Raw genomic sequence first — 23,715 nt, 5'->3', positions numbered from 1 at the left:
GCTTTATGTAGAGCTACACTGCATGGTTGTGAGGTCTGCTGGGAAGTAAGTAAATGTCATCTCCATCAGCTCATTTGAAAACCTGGGTGATTGTACAGCCTCAGTTCAACACACATATATCTCACAAATATTTGTATATTTATTCTAGTTAGTTTTCCCTTAAGGAAATGCATTCCTCCTTTAATCTGTACCCTATAATTTCTCACGTAAAGCTCTCCTGAAGTGAGCAGACAGCTGTATGCCAGTGACTAAAGACTAAGTTGAAACTAATTTCAGGTTTTGGCCCACAGTGATTTTAAGAAGTCACACCTGGCCTGGGACTCTGGGTGCCAAGATTTTAACCTGGAGCAGATTTTTACAGCCAAGTTTGAAAGCCCTGAAAATGAGAAGAGAGAGGGAATGTTATAATGGAAAGGCTGGCATTACTTCAACTACTGTATAGCAGCCATAGTAGTCAATGAGGCCGGGAGTTAGAAGCAAATCTGCCAACTTTCACTCTGTTCAAATAAGGTAAGTTTCACTCAAATGTTTGACTGCTTGAAAAATAAAATAAAATAAAGTTGCCTTCACCTCTTCAGAAAGCTACTGGTTATAAAAAATAATCAAAATAATACGTTTACACTTTCAATTAAAGTATGCTTTGTTTTCTTTGTGCCACTTTTTTTTTTTTTCTTGGTAAAATAGGATGTGAGAAACTACCTTTAAAATGAATTTGACTATTCCTGGCTGGAAATTCGGGCTCTACCTATCCAGAAAAAGGCAGTATAGTCTGGGCCATTCCCCAACAATAGAGTGGCGGCAGGCTAAATATAACCTCACTTACAGTCTCAGAACTGGCATCTGACACCAGGGGCTTACAATAACACTGGAGCCGCTGCTGCTCCAGAAACAGCCTAAGCAAGGGGAGGAAAGCTCTGTTTGTTTTTCAGCCGGGACCTCATTCTTCACTCAGCTGTTTGCTATTAGGGCTGGAGCAGTAGCAGTGAGAAATTCATTGCTGCTTGGTCTCCGAATCCTGACACAGTAACAGCGCAGACCCAACTAGCCAAATCCACAAAGGATCAAGGGAAGGGGAAAAAGAGAGCAACAAACTTTTGACTGCTTGCCACCTTGCTTATATAGCACCTTTCATCCCCAAGGAACCTATTTACTGAGGATCTGACTCTGCCCCATTCCTGTGGAGGTGTGTATTGGTGAGCTCTGGAATCTGTGCAAGGAATTTCCTCTCGCCCAGCTCCCTCCACCCTGCCAGTGCAACCTGTGTGACTGGGAGGTGCTCCCACCAGCGCCGTGTCCCTCCAGCTGTCACCTGCGCCCAGCTGCCTGCCAAGTCCCCTCCCCTGCCTGGCTGGGAGGAGAGATGAGGGACAAAGTGGAGTGAAATGGTGGGAAAGGAGGAATGTCCCCGCATGGAGCCGCAGCCCTCTTGCTCCCTAAAAGGGCAAAAAAATCAGCTGCTAACTCTGTTAAAATCGTCCTGATGCTCTGACTACCACTGGACTCAATTCTGTTGGCACTAACACAGGTGTATGTTGAGGTGCATTATACTGTAACTTTTTGCTTACTGACACGTAAGATGAGTCCTTACCTATTTAAACCAGTGGAGTCACTAACATGCCTTAGTGTCAGGGGTGAGGACAGCCCCACAGCAGCTTAGTGAAGAGCACAGACTGCATATAGGTGATGCAGGCTGGGTGAAAAAGCAGAGACTCATTTCCAATTCAACTGCTCCAGAGTATTTTTTACTTGGGAAAATTAAAACACTATCTGCTCTGCTTTTGTGTGGTAGGTACGTGCTACCAAAATGAGCTGTTGCATTTCAGCACGGGCTTTCCTGCTGCTGCAGAGAGCAGAGCTCTCAGCTCCTTGCAGAGGAGAGCACTGGAGGAGGAGCCTTGGCTTGGGGTCCCTGGGTACAAAGGGTGATTTCTGCTAGTCCTGCTCTAAAGCACTACAGCTGAATGACGGCTGCTGGATGCAGACAGCATGGGTGAGAGTTCGTGCTTGGAAGCTGATCGCAGCAGTGGAGCTGATTTGCTTTCATTCTTCTGCAGCCTATTTATGTTTGAAAATAAAAATGGTATGTAAGAACACAGGCTTTTTTCTGTCAGTATAGCTGCTTCCCCTTCTGGGGACTCCGTGCTGTCTGGTTTGTGAGCTAAGCGATAAGACTCCCAAGACTGGGAATTTTGTTTTGCATTTCACTGCCTCCTCATCCTGTTGACATAATGATCTCATATGCAAAATCAAATCGCCCCCTGACCACGGCATAACAAATTGAATGCAGTACTTGACACATGGGCTCTGAGACTGTCTGCCCAATTTATCTTGCTGCCCTAGAGTAAAAGGATCTGTTTTGTGCTATATGCAGCCTACAAGCTACAGTACATTTGGGGCTATTGCTGTCACCTGTGACCATATCCCTCCCAGCCATGCTTTCTGATTACTGGAAATAAGTCAAATATGTCCCCACAGGCTGACAAACTAGACATGAAGGAATACTTCAGTACATTTGAAAAAAATCAACCAGCAAATGATTGCTGTTATACAGAGGCAGTCTGTATTATTCACTAAGAAGCAAATCTGTCACTAGATCTATGCAAGGATACATAACTAAGGATACATAACTAAGGCTGGCTGTAAAGAGCGCACATGCAATGTGAGCAGTATGAACAGCAACATCATGATATTCAAAGCACCTGGGAGAGAATCTCATGTCCTCTGTCCCACCACCTTAGATACTGTCTCATGCTCACACCAAAACCTGAACTCACTGATATGAAAGAGGCAGCAAGAAAAGAAAGATTTGAGATTGCGGAAGCATCAGCTGTCACCCCACAGGAGATGCTCCCCTTTTTTTTGTACCCCATGGCACAGCATGTTTACTTCCCCTGTTTGTAAGCATCACCTAAACTTGCAGCTGTTCAGAGCTGGATGCCTTTAGTAGCCCACCCATTACACACAGGATAACTAGTACATCCCACTGCACTCTGTGTTGACCAGTTGAAACCATAAGATTTTCATCCATTTTTTGATGATTTCTGCAGACCCTTCTCAATAGGTACATGAAAAGTAACTAAGAAATGCATGTCTGTTCACAGGCTTACACTACAATGCATTGGCAGTCAGGGCCGTTGCTTATACCAGAAAAGTTGAGGAGCACATCTGCTAAAGATCCACTGGTAAGTAGGGCTGCACTTCAAACCTATAGACATGCAAGTCTTGAGCTGTGTCAGTTCCCTGCAGCTATTTAATTGAGCAGACTAGTGTCAGCCTGGATTGTGACACCCTTATTGTCTATAAAGAAAGAAGCATTTGACCAGTAAGAAAGGAAAACAGACGAGAGTCCATACCTGTGTCACACACTACTTATATTATATAAGTATCACTACTACAGAAATATAGTGAATAAGAGTCAAAATTAATCAGTTATTCCATCACTATCAGAAGCAGCTACATTTGAGTCTCTGTTAACAAGCCCAATGTGCATCTGCCAGGTATGTGGAGTTCAGATCATCTGTCACTTTGTCACTTTTTAATGCCAACATTTGTTCTGAATACTTAATGACTTTTTTTGTATGAAAACATGACACCTCCCAACAATGAATGATGGTCACCTGACCCAGAGATTTCTTGCTTTTTTTATTTTTTTTTTTTATTTTTTTTTTTTTGTCTTGGACGCCTGAATTGCTCAGTACTGAATAAGCTTTTCAGTAGACTTTTATTCCAATAGTTAAAATATCCATTTCACCCCTGAGAAATAACTTGGGATTACTCTGCTAAGGCACATCTGGCATGAACCTCATTAATCTTGAAGCAGTATGGTATATGCCCAGCACAGTTTTGGCACTGTAAAAGAAGGAAATAATGTTCCTTCAGAATCTCTGAACACCTGGTACACTACACAAATTAGTATAGAAAGTATAGTCTAACTTAGCACTACACTTACAGATAGAGAATCTTAGTAGCTATCTTGAATTGTTTAGCAAGGAAAATAAATAAAATAAAATAAAATAAAATAAAAATCTACTTCTGCTGTCTGATGTTTCTTTGCTGGACCTCATTTGTTTCAGGACGATACATACAAGTCCACTGTCTTCCATTAAGACTGCCTGAGTTATAAATGAGTGACCTCATGAAATCAGATGCAAACACTATAGAAGGATTACTTTCAAATATACAGACTTCAAAGAATCCCCAAGGACATGTTCATTGAATTTTCTTTCAGCAACTTCTGTAACTAATACAAACATACAACCACATGCCAACATTGCTCACTTGTACACTCTGTGATGAAAATCAAATCTTGTAGACAATCATCCTTCCATTGTCACATTTGGTGTGGTAAAGTAGCTTCCACCTTGTTAGAATACGAAAACCAGACAAAGCAAATGTTTTTGTAAACATTGGAATCATTACTGTCTTCACTAGAGAGAAAGTGAAATTGTTTTTTAAAAACACCACCTGAATCTTTGAAGTCCTTCAAAAACATTAATTCTTGATGAAGTTACCTATGGTGTTGCTGCACATGCTTATATGTTCTTAATGCACAGTTGCTGTTCAGTATTTGAGAAGATATTGCAGTGTTGCTAGTTTTGCAATGGAATTTATTAATCCAATGATCATAAGTATGTATGTGAAGCAGAAACATTTTCAATACAACAGAGCCATGCTTTGGGAATCAGGCAGCAGTGCTCTGCTCTAACTCAAGTGCCTGAAGTAGGGGATTTATCTGTGTGCTGATTGCCATTCTGCAGGAATAGTAATACACGGTACAAATAATACTAGCTGTAACAGTTAAAATAAGAGCACTACTAGCTTGGTTTCTCTCTCAAAGTGAAGTCAAGATGTAGTCCCTCTAAAACATGCTATTATTTTGTAGGGGTGACATTAAAACAAATAATATTGGAAAAAGTATGGGTCCCGGGGAAATAAAATGTAAAGCTCATAAATTACCTTCAGTTTGGTTTATGTTAATGAGTTTCATCAACAACAAAAAGACAACTCCAGGGCAGCCCTACCCACATCAATCTGAGAATCTCTTGCAATTGTCCCTTATCTCAGGCACCTACTCTCTGGACAGGGTAGGCTGGGTCAGCATCTTAGCTCCTACAACAAACCATCTGATGCAGACATGACATGTAGCCATGTGATAGCATCAGACAATTTACACAGCTTTGGGTGCCAACCTGCTTACTCTGAGCTTGGTGGGCACTGGGAAGCACAGGGCAACTTTATTGCTCCCCAGGGAATACAGATACATGCTTTTTTTGCTTCTAACAAGAAAGCAACTTTACCAACTCTTAGCCTTTTATTCTGAGTCAAGGAACTATTCTTGCACTTCATGAATGTTAGTGGTTTATTTCAGACAGGGATGGTATGAATTTTCTCTCCCACAAAGCTTCTCACCCCTATAGCTGCAGAGAAAAGCTCAAGAATTTATGTAGTTAATATTTAAATTCCAAAAGACCAAAGGCCAATAAAGCAAACCCAAGTGGGTTTATTTGAAGCTCGAGGTTTTTTTGGACATATTTTTTGAGAAACTTAACCCAGGGAAAGAGGACATTTGCATGTTTGGGACTGGAGGTCAGAAAGCATGGATCTACAGCAGAGCAGCACATGCCTGGTACTGCTCCCTTCTGCCCTCGGGCTCCCACGGCAGCACACCGACCACACACAGCCCAGACAGTACTTGTCAGTGGCCAACAAACAACAGCCCAACAGCAAGATGTCTCTCTACATTCAGATGCGAAATCAGAGGCAGAGGAGGAAGAAGGAGCCTTCCCCTGAAGGTAGAGCCGCAGTGCCTACATAGATGCGAACACGGCTTGGGAAACCAGCACACGCTCCCCAAGCCAGGTATGCTTCCCAGTAATATGCACACAGTACGTGGGAAAAGGCTTTGCAGCATTATTAAATCTAAAGACCAAATGAAGAGTCTAGCTCCTGGTGCTTTAATTGAATTGAAGGGAATTGAAGGGAAAAATATCTTATTGACTGCATAGTAAACCAGCTGTCTTTTCTGCAAAAAGCTGCTTTTAGATTTGCTGTAGCAAGAGGCAAAGTTGATTTACTGTCTTCCTTCCTCCAGGGCACTGTCTGCTAGACAGGACATCTGAGAGGGTCCCTAAGTAGAGCTGCTATGTGAGGAATCCAGAGCAGCAGAAAAACAGAGGATATAGAAAGTGCTTCATTCCCCAGCAAACTTCACCTGACTTCTCTTGCTAATGAAACCATCTCTTGAAACCAGCCAGGCTCACGGGGTCCATTCATACAGGTCATCTCACGTTGTTAAGCCTTGAGATGAACTCCCCCAAATCACCCTTAAATAGGAGTTGCTTTATTACATTGCTGTGTATGTTTATAACTGAGAATGGCAGAGGGTTCACAGTGACAGCCAAAATGTGGCCCTGCCAATGGAAGAAGGAGGTATTCTTGTAGTACAGTGGTGTGTAGCTGCTCTGCAGCTCCCCAGCAGACCCACAGGATGGGATCAGATGACCAAGGAGATGGCTGATGCTGACGCCTTGGTCTGTAAATAAAGATAAAGATTATTATTATTATTAATATTAATAATAATAATTGAGCTCTCTCCACGGTCTCTGTTATTCCCCCATTTGGAGTGTGGGTTGTTTTAATGGCCTTTTTTTTTTTTTTTTTTTTTTTTTTTGATGGCTTCTCACCTGTTCAGGACCCCCACAGATGCTGTAAACCCCAGTTGTTTTTTTGGAGGGGAAAGTACTTTGTGATTCCTTTAAACCCCAGAGGATAGCTCTTTCCTGTTTGATGGCTCCATTTCAGTCTGCCCGTATGTATTCTCTCCAGCTCTGACTCTTCCAGTGTAATTTTATCCATAGCTTCATGATGAAAATCTGGAGAAATCCTTGGACCCCTCCAACAGGAGAAGAGAATCAGGAATTACAGGGTGTCTAATAAGGGCTTGTAAAAATCCATGTAAAATTTTCTGCAGCCAGAATACGAGGACTATTATCAGGACACTCAGCCTTTTTTCTTCTTGGCTCCAAGCACCTGATGCTTCAGTTCATCTTGTTTCACGATTGTTGTGAAGTTGGAAAACCCCTTTCGAATATTCTCTTTCAAATTTCAAGCAGGGGAGAAATAAGCCCACGCCCGGCTCCCAGACACAGCTCTGTCTGTACATAGAAAATATTTAGGCTTCCCAGGCTTCACGCAGACCCTTTTGTGGATTAAACATGATGCTGCTCCATCACACACAAAACTTCCCTCAAGCTTTCTCACCGTCGAAGGACCCGCAAACCTCTGCCAAGCTGTTCTGCAGTGCCATCTAGTGAGTCAGACACATTTTAACAGAGCTTCCCCGCCAAGCATGCACACATCAATCACTCTGACAACGCTTCTCAGTTTTTCACTAAGGCTCTTCTTTTCCTCTCATATGAATACACCACCACCCCAAGTCGTTTTTGTTCATAGTCCAGCCAGACGAGCCCTTTCCTCCTAATGTGAGGCCAAAGTCTTGATTCCAGGACAGTTTTCCAGTCTGCCAAGAGTATCCCTGCTGAAAGTGGATTGTACCTTCACAGTCTACAACAGGTTAGATGGGGGTAGATGGTATCTCCTGCCCTTCAACAAAACCTGGAAATGCAGAGGTAGGATATGAGTGAATGCAGCCTTCCATGTTGGTGGTGGTGTGCAGGTGGGTAGGAGATGGCCATTGGATGGATGAAGAAAATAACACCTAGATAAGTGACTCAGGTAGGAATGTGGGAAGAGGACAAAGAATCAGTCAGGGAAGGGAAATCTGAGGCCACAAAGAAAATGGAGCAAGGGGACCAGAGGTGTAACAGCAGATGACCTGGAGACACAGAGAAGCAAGGTGAGAGGACCAGATTGCAAGTTTCTGCTCAGGGAGACAGGATAAAGGAGGTCCCACTTAAATTAGCAGAAGGACCTAATGAAAGAGAATAAGACTAGAAACTGCAGGGATAAGGGATAGGGAAAGAGAGAAGTCAAGATGTTGCAGTAAGAGACCTCTCTGCAGAGGACGGTGCCTGCCATTTTGCAGGCAAAACAGAACAAATGAGGCAGGAGATGAGCTCATGACTAAGGTAGCTGCATAATGCCACAGAGCTGGACTCTCTCTTCCCTTCCCCAGTGTGCCCAGGGGACACATGTCTAGTCTCTAAAGCCTTTTCTCAGGTGGTGCTCAATGTGTGCTTCTTGCTTTGGGGGTGCTGGGCTGGAGATCTAAGAATGTGGTTAGCAGAAAGGCGGAGACATGAAGCCATAAATAACACTGTTAAGAATTCCCACACTGAATCACCACTCAGGGCTATACCATAAAACCAGCCTGGCTGGAGGGCATGTATACTCTAAGAAAGCTGTCAGCTTGAACAATGGCAGTTTCTGGCTTTCTCATGTGTTGCCAACCAATTTCCACATGCTCAAGCACAACTCTACTTTTTCAGAAGGTAGATGTCCCTGTGGTCTGATCTGCTGTGATTTTTCATGAAGTTTTATGGGGCTAAGAGTCAAAGTACTAATAAATGGAACTGCATGTAAACTGATCTTTTAATAAAACTGCAGCTATTGGGGGGAGGGAGGAGGGAATCTTTGTAAGATTTCAGAATAGTCTATACTGCATTTTCCATTTTGCTTGGACAGAAATGTGAAGTGGTGGCTGCACTGAAGAAGAAGAAAGCAGCTTGTTACAGCCCTTAACTCCCTTACCTATATCCCCAAGCACCTGAAAGAATACCACAATCACTCGCTGTTTTCAGTTCAGCAAGGGTAAGAACTTGGTGTACTTCTAAGTAGCAAAAGGGGAAAAAATATGAAAGAGAGAAAAGCCACAGTAAATGCATGGGGTATTTTCCATCTTGCATGGCTGGCTTTTCAGTATTTACATTACATAATATACAGCTACTAGAATTACCGTGTTCTATTCCAGAGAAGCTTCCGGAAACCAAATTATTTAGTGGCTAGGAATGAATGCTAACCCCATCATTTGAAACACAAGCTAATAATATAGAAGTTTATTCTACCCAAGGGTATGTGTATCCGTCATTCTTGAGAAGCATTCCTCTGTATGATAAATTCAGTTTGATGGGCATGTTTACAAAGGCTTTCTTCCTAGGATAATTGGACAATTTTGGTTTGGGGGAATAGAGACATTTGAAAAGTATTCTAACACAGTAAAACACTCCAGAGATCTGGCTAAGAAGAGTTGAGGCCTGAGGAAATGAGCAAAACTCAGAAAGGAGAAATGAGATCATCAGTCTTGAATGGCCCAGAGATATGCTTGGGTAGGCTGTGGTTGTCACTAAGGGGGTCATGGTCGACATAGCTGCCTCTTACTGCCTACCTCTTGCAAGGCTGAGGACCGCTGGTTATTTGTAATGAATGAGCTCACCCAGCTTCCCTCTAATATTCCTAAGAAACGCTTCCTGGGGAGCAATAGAGACCTGTCAGTGAATTCCTCAGGGCCTGAAAGTCCTAACGGCTGACGTGACATCTAACTGCCTGAAACACAGTGTGAAACCTAAGGATAGTAGACCTTGTTATTGCTATGCAGAGGCACATTTAACTCCTCATCTTGAAAAACATAATCCATCACCAACATAGGAGTTCAAGTGTGACAGCTGGGTTTATGCAACAGTGGAAATTCACTGGTTCCTCAGTCATTCTTCTCCCCTGCTGCCCATTCTGAGTGTCCAAGTTGGTATCTTGCAGTTCCCAAATATCCCACTAATTTACCCTGTAAAAGGTTTCTTCCCACTATTTAAAATTGTGAAGAGATGCATTCTTACTGTATTTGCCCACGTAATAACTATTTTTCTTTCTCCAAAATATATTGAGGGCTTTTATTCATAACCTACCAGTAATTCATTACTCACAACTAGCCAAAAATGGAGATGTTACATGTGCTCATTTTACCAGAAAGTCAGGGGTCAGGTTGAACTGGGTCACCAAGCTGCTACTTCTTTGTAGTTGCCAAACATTTTTAGAAATAACAGAATAACAATATATATATATATATTTGGAAAACAGCTGTTTAATGTCCTTGTTCAGAGGTGGATAGAAGTCAAAGCTTGCAATATCTTCCTTTTATGCTAGGTCCAGTTCAGACTGACTCTTTGTGACAGCACAGGGAATGTTGGAACACCCCAGATACATCTCCTGCCTGAGGAGCTCAACTTGTCTATAAAGTCTTTGGCCCCCAAATCAACCCCAGCACCTCTGAGGCATCTAGCTCAATATGTGTCGTATACAAATTTCTAATAAGAAAATCCCCCTTTTTTATGTAATAATAAACACGAGACAAGGGGAAACTCAATGACTGTAGCCAAGTCACAAGAAACAAAACCTTCATACTGTGGGAGAGAATGGGGAGAAAGCAGGAGAAAGTGATGGGCAGCACAGGGAGGACTGTAAGGACTAGATGCTCAGTTTGGGAATGATGCAGGAACAATGCTGGAGAGGCTTTTAGATCTCTTTCTTTCCATGCTGAAGTGGCAGGTCTCCTCTCCTTGTGATGGTCTGGAATAACAATGATTCTTAGACATTAACGTGTCAATGGCTTTGGACCACTGAATCTAAAAATCACTTTTTTCCTTGTTAGCAAAAACATAGATGCCCCTCTGCTTTTCACTGGGATGTTCAGTGTAAAAATCATGTTTATGAAAATTTAAAAGATACAGTCTTTACCCATACATCTGTTTCCATTTAGGAGAAAATCACAGCAAGGAAAGGATACTTTCCTTGCATTTTCTTTAAATCTTGCCCCCATTCCTCCTAGTCCAAAACACAGTTTTGCTGTTTTCATCCTTGCAAGGAAATGTCCTGTAGCTGTGATTCTCACAAGAACAGGCAGCTACTGAAGAACTATTGGCAAAATGCATAACCTGTGTAAGAGTTTTTAACTGGTTTAGGAACAAGTTTAGGGACTTAATGTTCTTGGAGACAGCACTCCAAAATCTCTCTGAATCAAGGTTGTCTATAGTTTGCCCAGGTAGTGCCTTTCCTGAGGACTTTCTCGGCTTACCAGGAAGAAATGTGCACTGGCCACTGATGCAACTTCCTCTGAATATCAAAGTTACATTAAGAGGCCATCAGGATTGCAAGCGGGTGGCAGTCTAAAGCTTTATCCACCGCAAAATGCCCACAAACAAGGTTAGAAACCATTGAGTTTCAAAACCTACAGCTGCGTAATTTTGCTGCCTACTACCAGGAACAAGCTACAGTCCTCAGGGCCGACTAACCACAAATAGAAACAACAGTGTGAGGTTTTACAAAAGCATGAAGCTGCTAAGAAGAGGTGGGCCAGTAACCAGTCAGGCAGCTTAAACTACATGGCATGGATTCTAGAAATACACATGAATACTTGACAGGTGCTGAACCCTCATTAAGGAGTACCCCAAAATCAGTTCTATAACACCAAGGAAACCTTTAAAGGCTTTATTACAAGCAGGGAATAGTGCTAAACTAACAGTTACCAACTCTGACAAAAATACAGGTGTAGTTCTACAACCCAGGTGTATCCTTTGACTTCACAAGCACGTAGAGTGTAATTATCTGCTCCAAAAAAAAAAAAAAAAAAAAAAAAAGGCAATTATGAGGAAAATTGACAAAGGGGAAATTGGATCTGATGTACCACCAATGAAAACAGCCTTGCTAAGCTGCAGAGATGTGTTCATGATGAGGCTCCAGTGCTACTGTAAGGGCAAGAACCCCCATGATTTTTAAGATTTACAAAACCAGTGTTTGGCACTAAGAAGAAAAGTAGGATTTTTCAAATGCAAAACAGAAATAAGGGATTATTTTCCAATGGAACACATGCTGTAGAATTGGAAAAGGAAGCTGTGGAGATAAGCCTGCTGCCGAACCTCTGGATAAATATTGTCATATTCTAAAATGTAAATTTTCAAATAAAACAAAAAGCTGATCACAGAGTAGGAATTTAGCAAACAACTCCCACATTACTAATCACAAAAAGTTTTGGTAAGATCACCTGTCACACAAGGAGTCAAATATCTCAAGGTCTCAGAAAGACAAGGCTAGCAGACAAAAACACTATTGGTGCTAGAATTTCATAGGCTATATTAAAAATAAAACAAGTGCAGACAGACAGTAGTTTTATTAAATATTGAGTTGTTTCTCAGCATCACGTTACTATCTTCTGGACAATTTATGTTGTCCTAGGAAAACTCAAGTGTGCAAAATGTTCAATTGAAAGACATGAGTTCAGTCATTTCTCTGAGCCTGGCATAAACAAAAGTGTTTTATGCCAAGTGGACATAACCAGGCAAGCTCTTTGACATTCCTACAGCAACAAGTAATTGTTATTATTCCTGCTTCAGATATGACAATAGCTTTCTTGTCTCCTTACATAAGAAAGATCTATAATTTGCTTTGTGAGGACTGGAAGGAGCACTTTGTACCTCAGTGAAGAACAACTTAATATAATTGATTTTAGCACACATGCTTCACAGTTTGGTCAGCACAACAGTATGTTCACTTTATTTCATGGTGTGGATGAATTCTGAATGCAATAAATTTGTCTTAAAGCAAAACTTTCAACCTGTTGAGACCTCACATTGATATTTGTGATTATTTGTTGCAGTTATTAATGATTTATTTTATTTTATTTTATTTTTATTAGGGTAAAACCCACAGGACACAAGGAAACCTAGCCCTTTTTAAATACCCAAATAAATGAGGCAATTGTGACAACCGGAAGAAAAGACATTCAGATGGTAAGAAGAGGGCAATGACAGCCTGGAACAATAAAACCACTTGTCCAAAATAATTTGTCAGGTTTCATATACATTGTGGTATCACTACAGCAGTCTGTTGAAGGCCCATTTCAGTGCACAGGGAATGCATGCTTGACTGAACAGCCTCCATTGCATGGACCATGGTAACTTTTCTTCAGGTATGCACCAGCAATTGCATTGCCCACAGCAGCCCTCTGAAAGGCAGCAGGGGTCCTTTCTCTGGTTTTGAGGGGTTATGTTATGATTGGGCTCAGGTAGAAAGTTAAAGAGCATGTCATTTCCATCTGCTCTTGGTGCTTTTGGGGCACTGTTCTAGAGTTTTGCTAAATAGAAGTTGAGCACAAGCACTCTCTGGCCTGTGGAGCAGCACCCAATCTGCTGGAAGCACCAGCCAGTACCCAAGCAGCTTATCTGAGAGAGTCTGGTCATGGTAAAGCAAATACCAGGAATGTTTGTCTCACATGCCAGAGACGTTGTCTTAGACTCCCAGCCTTCTTTTTACAGGTATGATAACTGTGGGTAATTTTTGGATCTCTGTGGCAGCAATAAAAAGACTAGAATTACAACTTCTATGTATTCATTCAACACACAGACTTATTAGTCTAGCCCTTTCTTTGGTGTGGTAGAAGAAACAGACAGTTTATGCCTTTGGTACAGAGAAGTGGAAGCATTGACCTGGGGTTTCTCTCATCATTTCCAGATCACTCTTGGAACCACTTATCCTTCTTATCTCCTACAATACATCATCAAAACTTTGCACCTTAAGCAACAGCAGCCTACCCTACAACATTTAAGGATGAGGGTTTAAATATGAACACATCATAAAACACTATATCTTTGTCTATATCTATATGTAATCTGACTTTATAATGTCTACATCTATCTTTATCTGTATCTATGTCTGTATCTGGTATGAGGAATAATTCTGTGAAACCAAGAAATTCAGAAACCTGTACCACTGAAGTGGCTGAGGAAATCAAACAATAAAATCCTGATGTATGACAACTACTGCCATTACACCAGTTTTTGCAACTATGACTATCAGGGTTGACTGTAGTATCAAACCACTCTCACAGTTTATCAGCCTGCACACAAGGGGCAAAGGCTACTGCTACAATTCAACTTTGTGGAAATGAACGTCTATTCACAGACACATGGTTATTTCAGCAGCATCCTACATCTTGATTATATACCACATATAACAGGACTTTGAGCTGACCAAAGCCTAGAAATTTTGAGACCTTCTCCTATGGTGAGCTTGCCAAAAAGCTAAAAATGTTTTTAAAGTGAAATCAGTTATTGACTATTTTAATATATACTGAAATGGTTAACTTTTCTACTAAAAAAGAAAATCAGAGCAAACAGACTTAAGACATCGGGACATATAAAACATTATATATGATATTAACCTGCCCGCTGTCCTTGCAAGAAGATCTTTTCTTCCAGACAACACAACAAGTTTCTGCATGGCCATAAATCTCACCCAGTCCTTCTGAGACCACTTGGTCTTCTTATCTCCCAAGTGTCTTAGTCTCTGGGCTCATCCTGCAAGCTATCAGACCCAGGATGTACCTCCCCGGCTTCCCTTCTCTGAAATCCCTCTTTCCCCAGAAGTCTGTTTAGTAACTTCCCAAGACAACAAATCAGTCCCTCCCTCCAGAGATTTGCACATGATCCCATCTCCTCCAGGAACATTATACAATGGCAAAAATGAAAAACCTCCAACTTCCATCACATTGTATTTTGCAGAGAAATATTTTGATTTAAAAAAAAAAAAAAAAAAAATCTGATATATTAACGTAATCCACTAACCCTGTATGAGTTCACCTGTATAGGCAGAAGCTGGAAAAACCATGGCAGTGTAGACAATATAATTAGCTGCTAATAGAGCAGAGCTGCAATTGTAAAGTTTGATGCATTGGACTCTGAAAATACAGCAATTGTGGTGCTTCACTGGATAAGAATTCCCATTTCTCATTCTTAGGGTCAGGAAATGATCTTCCCCTCATCCACAGTTCAATATTGCTCACAGATTTCCTTTAACTTCAGTAATTTATAGAGAAGTTTTCACAAGGAAGGAAGGAAGGAAGGAAGGAGATATTTGAAAAGAAACATTTGAAAAGAAACATTTGAAAAGACCATCTTCTGTCAATGACAGCATGAGCACATGCTGCTGTGACATCTTTGACAGATCACCTGCAAGGTCCATCAGCAATCCTGTTCCTTCACAGCCACCAGTGCATCACACAGCCCAACATCAGTCCTGAGAGGATGGATGAGCTGATGAGACATGCAGAAGGGGTGGAGGCTGCTCATCTGTCCACAGGGCACAGAGATTTGTCAGACAACACAGGAGCCCAGCAGACCCCATGCAGAAAGCTCCCACAAGCAGCCTGTGACATTACATGCTTGGGTGGGCACAGGAAGGCCTGTGTCCTCTTGCCTTGCAGAGGAACAACCACCTTCTGTTTTACAGATCTTGCCACTGCTGCATAGAGAGGGTCTGCTTCTTAAGTGCAAGCTTATTCTTGGCTTGTAGAGTTGGATAACATGATTATTATTTCTATATATGCTATGTATATTTCTATATATGCTATAATAATCATATGCTATGATTATTATTTATATAGATGCTATGTATTAAAATATTTTCCTATTATCATTTTAAAACTACTATTCTGGAGAATATTCTTCTGCTTTCTTGTCCTCACAAATGTGATCGCTTGTCACTAGTGACCCCATGCAAAACTACAATGCAAAAAATATAAATAAATAAATAAATAAATAAGAAATAAGTGAAATACTTCAGTGGGTGCCTTTGCAAACTAGTTGGGAAAGGAGTGTCACCAGACAGCCTGTGTAAGGGTCTGTCTGTTTGTTACTCCACCTATTTTCTCCGAGCTCCCCCAGTAAAGACCAAGTTTGATCTCATTTGTACAGAGATGTGATGTGTAGAGGAGACACTCCATGTTGATATGAAGTTTTGATCAGATCAGAATCTGCCCTGATACAGCCATATTTTCCTCTCTGTGTGTACATGTATCCCTGTTTGAATCCTTTCAGCAGGCGTTTCTCGCTACACCCAGAGTGGAGGACTACGGACATTCTTCTCCCATGACTGTTACGTAGTAGTTTATGCAGCTTTCTGGTGTAGTATTTTTTTAGGACTGTAGCCTTTCCCCATCCTTTTATGTCCCATTATAAAGGGGAATAAAGGTTCACTGGCTGGATTTCCAAAAGGGTGGACAAATTTTACTGCTAATAATATTTTCAGCTACAAAATTAAATCAACTGAACTGCCAAAGCTTCTGACTGAGGTAGGAGGATCCCACATTTGGTACTATTCTTTTGCTCTGTGTAATACATCAGCAGTCCCTGTTCAGAGCTCAGTCCCCTCTGGCCATGAAGCTGAGAGAGGGGAGCACAATGGTGGCTCAGCAGGTTGGCTCCTGGCTGTCAGTCTGTGTTCCTCTCCTATCTGAGAACCTACCTAGAAGGATGTGGAGACAAAGAGGGCAACGTGAGAGGGAAATACCAGTGTGGGAGAAGCCAAACTCCGTTCCTGGGACACCATGAGCAATCATTCATGGTGGGGCTTGGGCTGTCTGAAAGGGTAACCAGCTGTGTTGGCTCAGGGTGCAAACTGGCTGATGCTCAGAGCAGAAAGGATTTCAGGGCAACGTGCAGCTGTGGTGTCATGGCGTGCCATTGTCTTTATTTGTCCTGGATGTCTTTGTTTACTTCCTCTGAACTACTGGAAACTGCTGACAGAGGAGGGAGGTTTTCTGCAGTGGCAACAATGGTTCAAGCTCCATTCCCCACTCCATCCCCATCACTGACACCTATCCTCAGGCTGCAGCTCACCACCTCTCAAGCCTCCTCCCTTCCCACCTCATCCCAAAACTCACTTGTTTTAGTGAAGTGTATGATATCAAAGGTCATAGCCAGACAGACATCCCTCGAGCAGCACAACAGACAGGCTGGCAAGCTGTGGCATGACAGCAGGAATGAACCTCCTACAACAGGGCAGAGCCCAAGGATCGCCTAATATTGGCTTAATACTGGAGGAAAACTTAGCATGTAGCAACACCTGAAGTGAGACATTCTGGTCTTCTCTACCACAGCGTGAGTACAGGATCTGTCCACGAGCCTCAGAAATGCCATTAGAAAGTGTATCTTTCAGTGAAAGCCATTTCTGGCAACTTGTATGCACTTTTATTGCCCTACCACTGGTTCTGGCAAGATTTTAACCTTACAGAATGTATTTTAGTAAGTGGCATCCATTGGCCTTTTTTTCCTCCTCTCTCAATTTCACTGCTTTGCATATTACTTTTAAATATTTTTTTTTAACCATGCTTGTTGTGTAAGTACATGAGAGTTTTAGACAAAACTTTTGCAATGTTATGTAGCATCTGGTTGACCCACTAGAATTAACCTTCAGTAATGTGAGGGGTTATTGTTAATATAGGTTATTATTAGTATGTCCAAGTGGAAGGTACCCAGTGATGATTCATCACTTACGTAAAAAATAAGCTTTAAGCCATAAAATAAGCTGTTGAGATCCAGAATTGCCTTTCCTTCCTCCTTCCCAGGGTGCGAAAGTATTTAAAATCAGCTACAGATCAAGTTTACAATGGGAACACTATAGTCTTCTTGTACTCCTGGGTGGAGATAGGAGTCAGGCTAAATCCAAAGTATCAGTAGCTATTTTGGATGAATTCCAACTTGTGCACATCTTGAGAATGTGTCTGTTAGAGATGGGCAATGTTCATGGCTTAATCATAGACATTTGCTATTAATATTAATCTGTTTCTGCTTGTGACTCAGAGCACTTTGTTGCCAGAACACACTGAAAACCCCAAAGGCAGTCACAATGAGTGTATTTATTATGTTAGCAGCGAAGCTGGTTTTTTTGTGGGGGGAGTGCTGGTAATCTTCTTTTACAAATTAAAGTTATGGCTATTCATGTTATTGTTTGTCTCACCACATTACCTTGCCTCAGTCTCCACTGAGCTACATGCTGAGAGAGAGCCCTTGTCCTTAGGAGCCTGCCCAGCACAGTCAGGCACCAGGCACCAATGGAGGAGACACTCAAAGCCTCTAGGGAGTCAGGCAGGGTGGGAGAGGCAGAGCAGGAGCCCCCAGGTCAGACCAGGAGCTCACAGACTACGCACACATGTCCTACAGGCTGCTTCAAAGGGCAGGAAAGAGATGGAGCCTCCTGCTCCACCTATAAGCCTCATCTTCCTCCCTGGGGAACTTCTCCCTCCATTACTTGTTGGAGAGGATTCCAGATCTGCCTCAGTAGTGAGCATAAAGGAAAAATGAAAATAAAACTACTGGACATCAGCAAGTAATGTATTCTTCATTTCTGGCCACTCCTCATCTGAAAGGAGCAGGATCTCTCCAGCAAGCTGGAAGCATGTGCAAGGAGTTACAGATGTCAAGAGAAGCAGAGGAAGCTCATTTCTAGCTTTTAGCATCAAAGTGGATTCCCTGAGACTCCATTTCCCATTCTTCTGAGGAAAGACTTGCTTTATTCCCCCCCCAAGGGCCAGGTCACAGTATGGGTACATGCAGGAAGAGAGCTACTGGATGTTGAGCTCTAACAGGATTTCTACAGAGGTTCTGTTTTCCCCAAAAGAGTCCCAAAGAACTGTTTGTTCCTGAGTGTCCTGAAATAAGAATTCTGCCCCCAAACCGATGCAACAAAAGCTGTCCTCTGTGCCTTCCTTTTCATTTACTTTCAACTCGGTGCCTTTAGAGACCTGGCATTTTGATCCCCCCTTCAAGACTTCTGTGGTGTCAGATAGTGCCTTGTGGGAATTTCTTCAGTTCAACCAGTTTTCAGAACTTCTAAAACTGAAAATAAATTGAAAAATAAAAATTAGGAGGTCCAAGCAAATGCCAAAATAATGTATTAACTGAATTATAAGAAAAAAAAAAAAAAAAAAAAAAAAAAAAAAAGATATGTCTTACTGACCTGAGTGGCTGGTTGGTTACACAACCTCCAAAACAAGAACTGGGCTAAGGATTTCAGTGTGTTTGTTCCTCTGAGTCATAAGTGTGTCAGGCTCCCTGGAAAAGGCCAGCCAAAGGAGATCACTCTCTATCTTCCCTTCTGTTTCATTCCATTGGCCATAAACAATTCCCGTACATGCTCTTAAGTGGTACAAAATTACAGGAATTGGATCTGGTTCACAGGGAGCGTACCAGTGTCCCATAATCCTCAACGCTGTCTCCTTCCTCTCGAGTTCATTTTCTCAGCATGGTTGTTTTGCTGTGTCTTGTTTCTATTTATGACTTTTTTCCCATTAAACAGTTGTTGCATTGATCCAGATATTTGGTAAATAGAAGTTAGAAGTCTCAGACACAGAAATAAACACAAAAAAATATGGATATTTTATTTTGTCCTCCAGATTAAAAAATAAAAATAAATAAAATAAAAATAAAAAGTCCTCTTCAACATAGCACTGTAAATAGAATATAGAACCTGTAAATGCCTCCTGTCCCCATCTCTTAGATGACTGATGAGGCTTCCCAGGGGGTACCAGTAAGGGCCAGGCTGTACTGGATGGCTGTCATCCCTGCAGATAAGTTTTACATGCATCAGACTTATGGCACCTGGTTCCCAAGCTGTAGCTTGCAGTACGCCATGTATTCACCACAAAATTGCTGAAAACTGTTTGATCACAAAAATCAGTTGAACCTCTTCTTAATTCCAAATGTTAACTATATTTGACACTAGTTCTTAGGCTGTAAATTTCATTATGCTACAAAATACCCATGCGCATGTCTTACTTGCTTAGTTATCAACCTCTTTTTAATTGGAAATGCACAAGATGAAGATAAAGTGGGTAAAAGGATCTCATAACATTTTTTTAATTTTATTTTATTTTATTTTATTTGTGAAAGTATCTGTCTTTTCTGCTTAAAAGCCTTGCCTGCTGAAACTTTTCTCACCGGTCTTAGCCACTCATCAAGCTTGGTCTCCAAAAAAGAAACCAGGCACCAGTACCTGGTGAGGGACATCCAGCTGGAAAGCAGCTCTGCAGTTGTCCTGGAGGACACCAAGTAGACCATGAGTCAGCAATGTGCCCTTGTCACTCAACAGGCTAAAATGTATTTTTGGCTGCCTTTTTCAAAGAATCACCAGCAAGTTGAGAGAGGCGATCCTTCCCCTCTAGTTAGAGTTGGTGAGGGTGCAGCTGGAGTACTGTGTCTAATTACAGGTCCCCCAGTACGAGAGACATGGACATGCTGGAAAGAGTCCAAAGGAGGCCCACAATGATGATGAAGAGACTGGAGAACCTCTCCTATTAGGAGAGGCTGGGAGAGACTGTTCATCCTGTAAAAGAAGAGGCTCAGGGGAGATCTTATCAATCTATATCTGAAATCTGTACCTTATCAATCAATACCTGAAAGGAGAGTGCAAAGATGATGGAGCCAGGCTCTTTTGAGTAGTGTCTGGTACCGGGAGAAGAGGCGAGGGGTACAAACAGGAGCACAAGAGGTTCCATCTAACATCGCGAATACCTTATTTACCGTGAAGATGAATGAGCACTGGCACAGGCTGCCCAGAGAGGCTGTAGAATCTCCTCCTTGAAAATCTTCAAAAGTCGCCTGGACATATTCCTGGGCAGCCTGGTATTTGTGGACCTACTCTGGTTGGACCAGATGGGCTCCAGGGGTCCCTGCCAACCTCAATTATTCTGTGATTCTGTGACTCATTATGTGAGGTTGGAACTGCAAGGGCATTTGCACCCATTTCATAACTTCCTTGCAGGTATTGCATTTCTGAGATGTCTGTGGCTCCTGTGACTCAGTGGATTAAATCTTTAAGAGTAGAGGCTGTCACCGCATTTCTGTACAGCAAGTGATGCAGCCTGTGAACAGATAACAGCACTGTTCAGTGTCAGAAGGATTTCCTTTCATTGCTTAGTTTGTATTAATCCTCCTCTAACTGCAGCAACATCTGCTGCACTTGCAACATACTTCTTCCCTTCCTACTGTGCATCACAAAAAAAAAGAAAGAAAGAAAAAAAAAAAAAGTAATAATAATGAGGTAGAAGTCACACAGCAAGGACACACACTTCTGTCTGCCCCATATACATAATTCCCAAATTTAAAGGCAACTCCTGACTGCAGGGATTTTTATTCCATGGGGTCAGCTCCACTTCCACTTTCATGAAGCATTTCCTAGAGGAGGAAAGTTATCACCAGAATATTCCACTGAATTTCTTTTTATTGCAGCTTATGCAGAGCCAATGCTCTGTCAGGCATGCTTCTGCTGAGGAGAGGAGAGAATAGAGATGGCACATAGCTATAGGCTTCATGGCAACAGATCCTAAGCATCAGAATCTGGACTAGAAATAATTCTTGTTTCCTAGCAAGAGTCCCAGGGACAGACAAGCAAGCTGAATGATCGGTTTCCATTTTTTTCCTGTTTCCACAGCCTTTATCACCCACAGGTATACAATGAGAGTAGAGATCAGCTCTGATACTTGATGGGGTTTCCAAGCTGAAGAAGGCCCACAAAATATATTATATTTGGCAGACATCATTTTTTTTCCTGCATAAAAGAAGACAAATACAAATCCTGGACTTCCAATTATTGTAAAGGAGAATCAGTGTACTGCATAGTTGGGGTTTGGTCAAGATCCACCCACCTGGAGTTCTGAGTAGCCTTCAGGTGGGCTTCCCCCCCCATTGACTGGAAAGAAGCAACATCATAAATCTCTCGTGAAATTTTATTCTCACAATATTTCTGACCCATTTATGCAAACTGTAGTCATCTGGATAGCTCAAATATAGGTCAGTTGAGCATCCAAATTTCCACCTTCCAATCATGGAGTCTTGCCCCACCATACTGTCATACAGAAATGATACTTCCATGATTGCAGTAAATTACCTACAATACAATGAAGGTATTTGAATTTAGAGATGTAAAAATCAGGTTTCAAGTGGAAACAATAAGGAAGTTTTCACTCTGAGAAATATGCAGATAAAAATTGTCCTTCCTTGAACAAGCTTTCTGGAAAAATGAAAGGTTTACTACTAGTTTGAATCTTCTCAACATTTTGTTTCTTAAAGTGTCTATTTATTAATAAAGAATAAAATATTTTTAATTTATTCTCCAGTAAACTCTAGATGCAGTTTTCTATTATGATGGAATTAAGCAGTACAGATGAGATGTGTTCTGTGCCCATTTTAAAAATGCAAAAAGATGGAAATTTAAAAATTGTAACATTTCTTGATATGGAGAATTTGGAGGATTAGCAAAAAGAGACCAGTACATCACCACAATTAACAGAAGATGCTAAAACTTCTGTGAACCATCTTGAACTTCAAACATTTTCTTTGGTTGCAAAGCAGTCTCAGAATACAGAATAAAAACATTCATTCCAAATCAAATAAAAAGGCAAATATGAACAACATAGTCCCCTTCAGACTGCCCCAACCTGTTAATCAATATGTAGCACACAAAGAGTCTTGTGCACGTCTCAAGGTCTTTAGCATGTTCCCTCCTCCATCAGGTACTCTCACATCACCCAAGGTAAAAGAAGAATATCAAGAGTTTCAAGAAAAAGAAACTTCCAGCTTTGTCATTTTCCTGGAAAACACAAACTTCTATTTGTACTTTTGCCTAAGATGAACAAATGAAAGAAATTGAATCCTACATCAAATTGAAAACAATCCATGATTTCTGCTTGAATTTCTTTAGCCACATCTGCTTTGTGTCTTGCTGATCTTATGAAGTTATTTTGATTTTGAATGTGTGGCAGATGTCCAGGATGCCTTTCATCCCAGAACCTTCAATTGTGTGCTCTGAAAGATCATCCAGCAGTTCAAGGAAAAGCACAAACATGGCCCTCCAGGATTCTCCTTGCAGAAGTTACAGCTGGATATTCCTGGTGCATATGATTTCTCAGAGAGACAGTGGTATCTGAGAAATAAGCCAAAGTTTAAATATTTCATGAATCATTTTTTTAAAAAAAGGACCAAATGAAATTTTGAATGCTAAGAGAATGGTAAGTCTTTCCTGATTTCTCCTTAGCCACAGGTCACAGAAAACATGAAGATTTTCTCTTTTGACATTGCATTGGAAGATTACATTCTGGTCTGCAAATAGGAGATTTGGGGTAGAGGGAAAGAAGGGTCTGTCCTCCCAAATCCACCATAAGTGAAGTTGGGATTCCCCATTCTTTCTTCCAGCTCTTACAAAATCAAACAAAACAGATGTAGGGAGGGCATTGTGACCCAACAAGTGTAAAGAAGTAAACACCCAAAGGTTCTGAAAAGTGAAATATATTCTAGCTTGTTTATGGTCTGGAAACTAAACACTTTTTGCTGCAGCAGTGCTCAGCATCTGGTTGTTGGATTAGAGTTGGACAGCTGGAAGCCTACTGTTAAAAAAAAAAAAAAAAAAAAAAAAAAAAAGGTATCTAGAACACAGTGATAAACAAAAGGGCTTGTAACAAATGTCTGAGTAGCCAAAAGGTCATAAGGAAATACAAGAATAAAGAATAACAGGAAAAGATAAAAATGTTAGCTTGGTAATTTACTCTGATAAGTCAGATAGGAAAGTTTGAACTATACACTTGGGTTATTCCTTGATAAAGAACACACCTAAAGTGAATGAAGAGGTGAGTTTTCAGCTTTAGGCAGCACAATGTTGACAAGAAAAATCATTTTTAACTGTGAGAAAAAAGAAAAACTTTTATACAAAGAGTTCCTCCTGATAAATTCTAAAGAATTGGTGGCAATGTCCAATACATCTGTCTTCCCTAAGGGCTGGATTCATCACAACTAGCTTTGTGTCTCAAAAAATAGGCATCCAATCCAAGGTATCTATCTGTATATATTCCATAGACAATGGAGATTGCTAGAGATCTTCCCAGAATAGTTCATTTCACTGGTCTTAGCCATCTCTCCAAAACAAAACAAAACAAAACAAAAA

Source organism: Oxyura jamaicensis, chromosome 3 (assembly GCF_011077185.1).
Source record: "Oxyura jamaicensis isolate SHBP4307 breed ruddy duck chromosome 3, BPBGC_Ojam_1.0, whole genome shotgun sequence".
Taxonomy (NCBI): Eukaryota; Metazoa; Chordata; class Aves; order Anseriformes; family Anatidae; genus Oxyura; species Oxyura jamaicensis.
Note: the sequence above shows the minus strand (reverse complement) of the source record.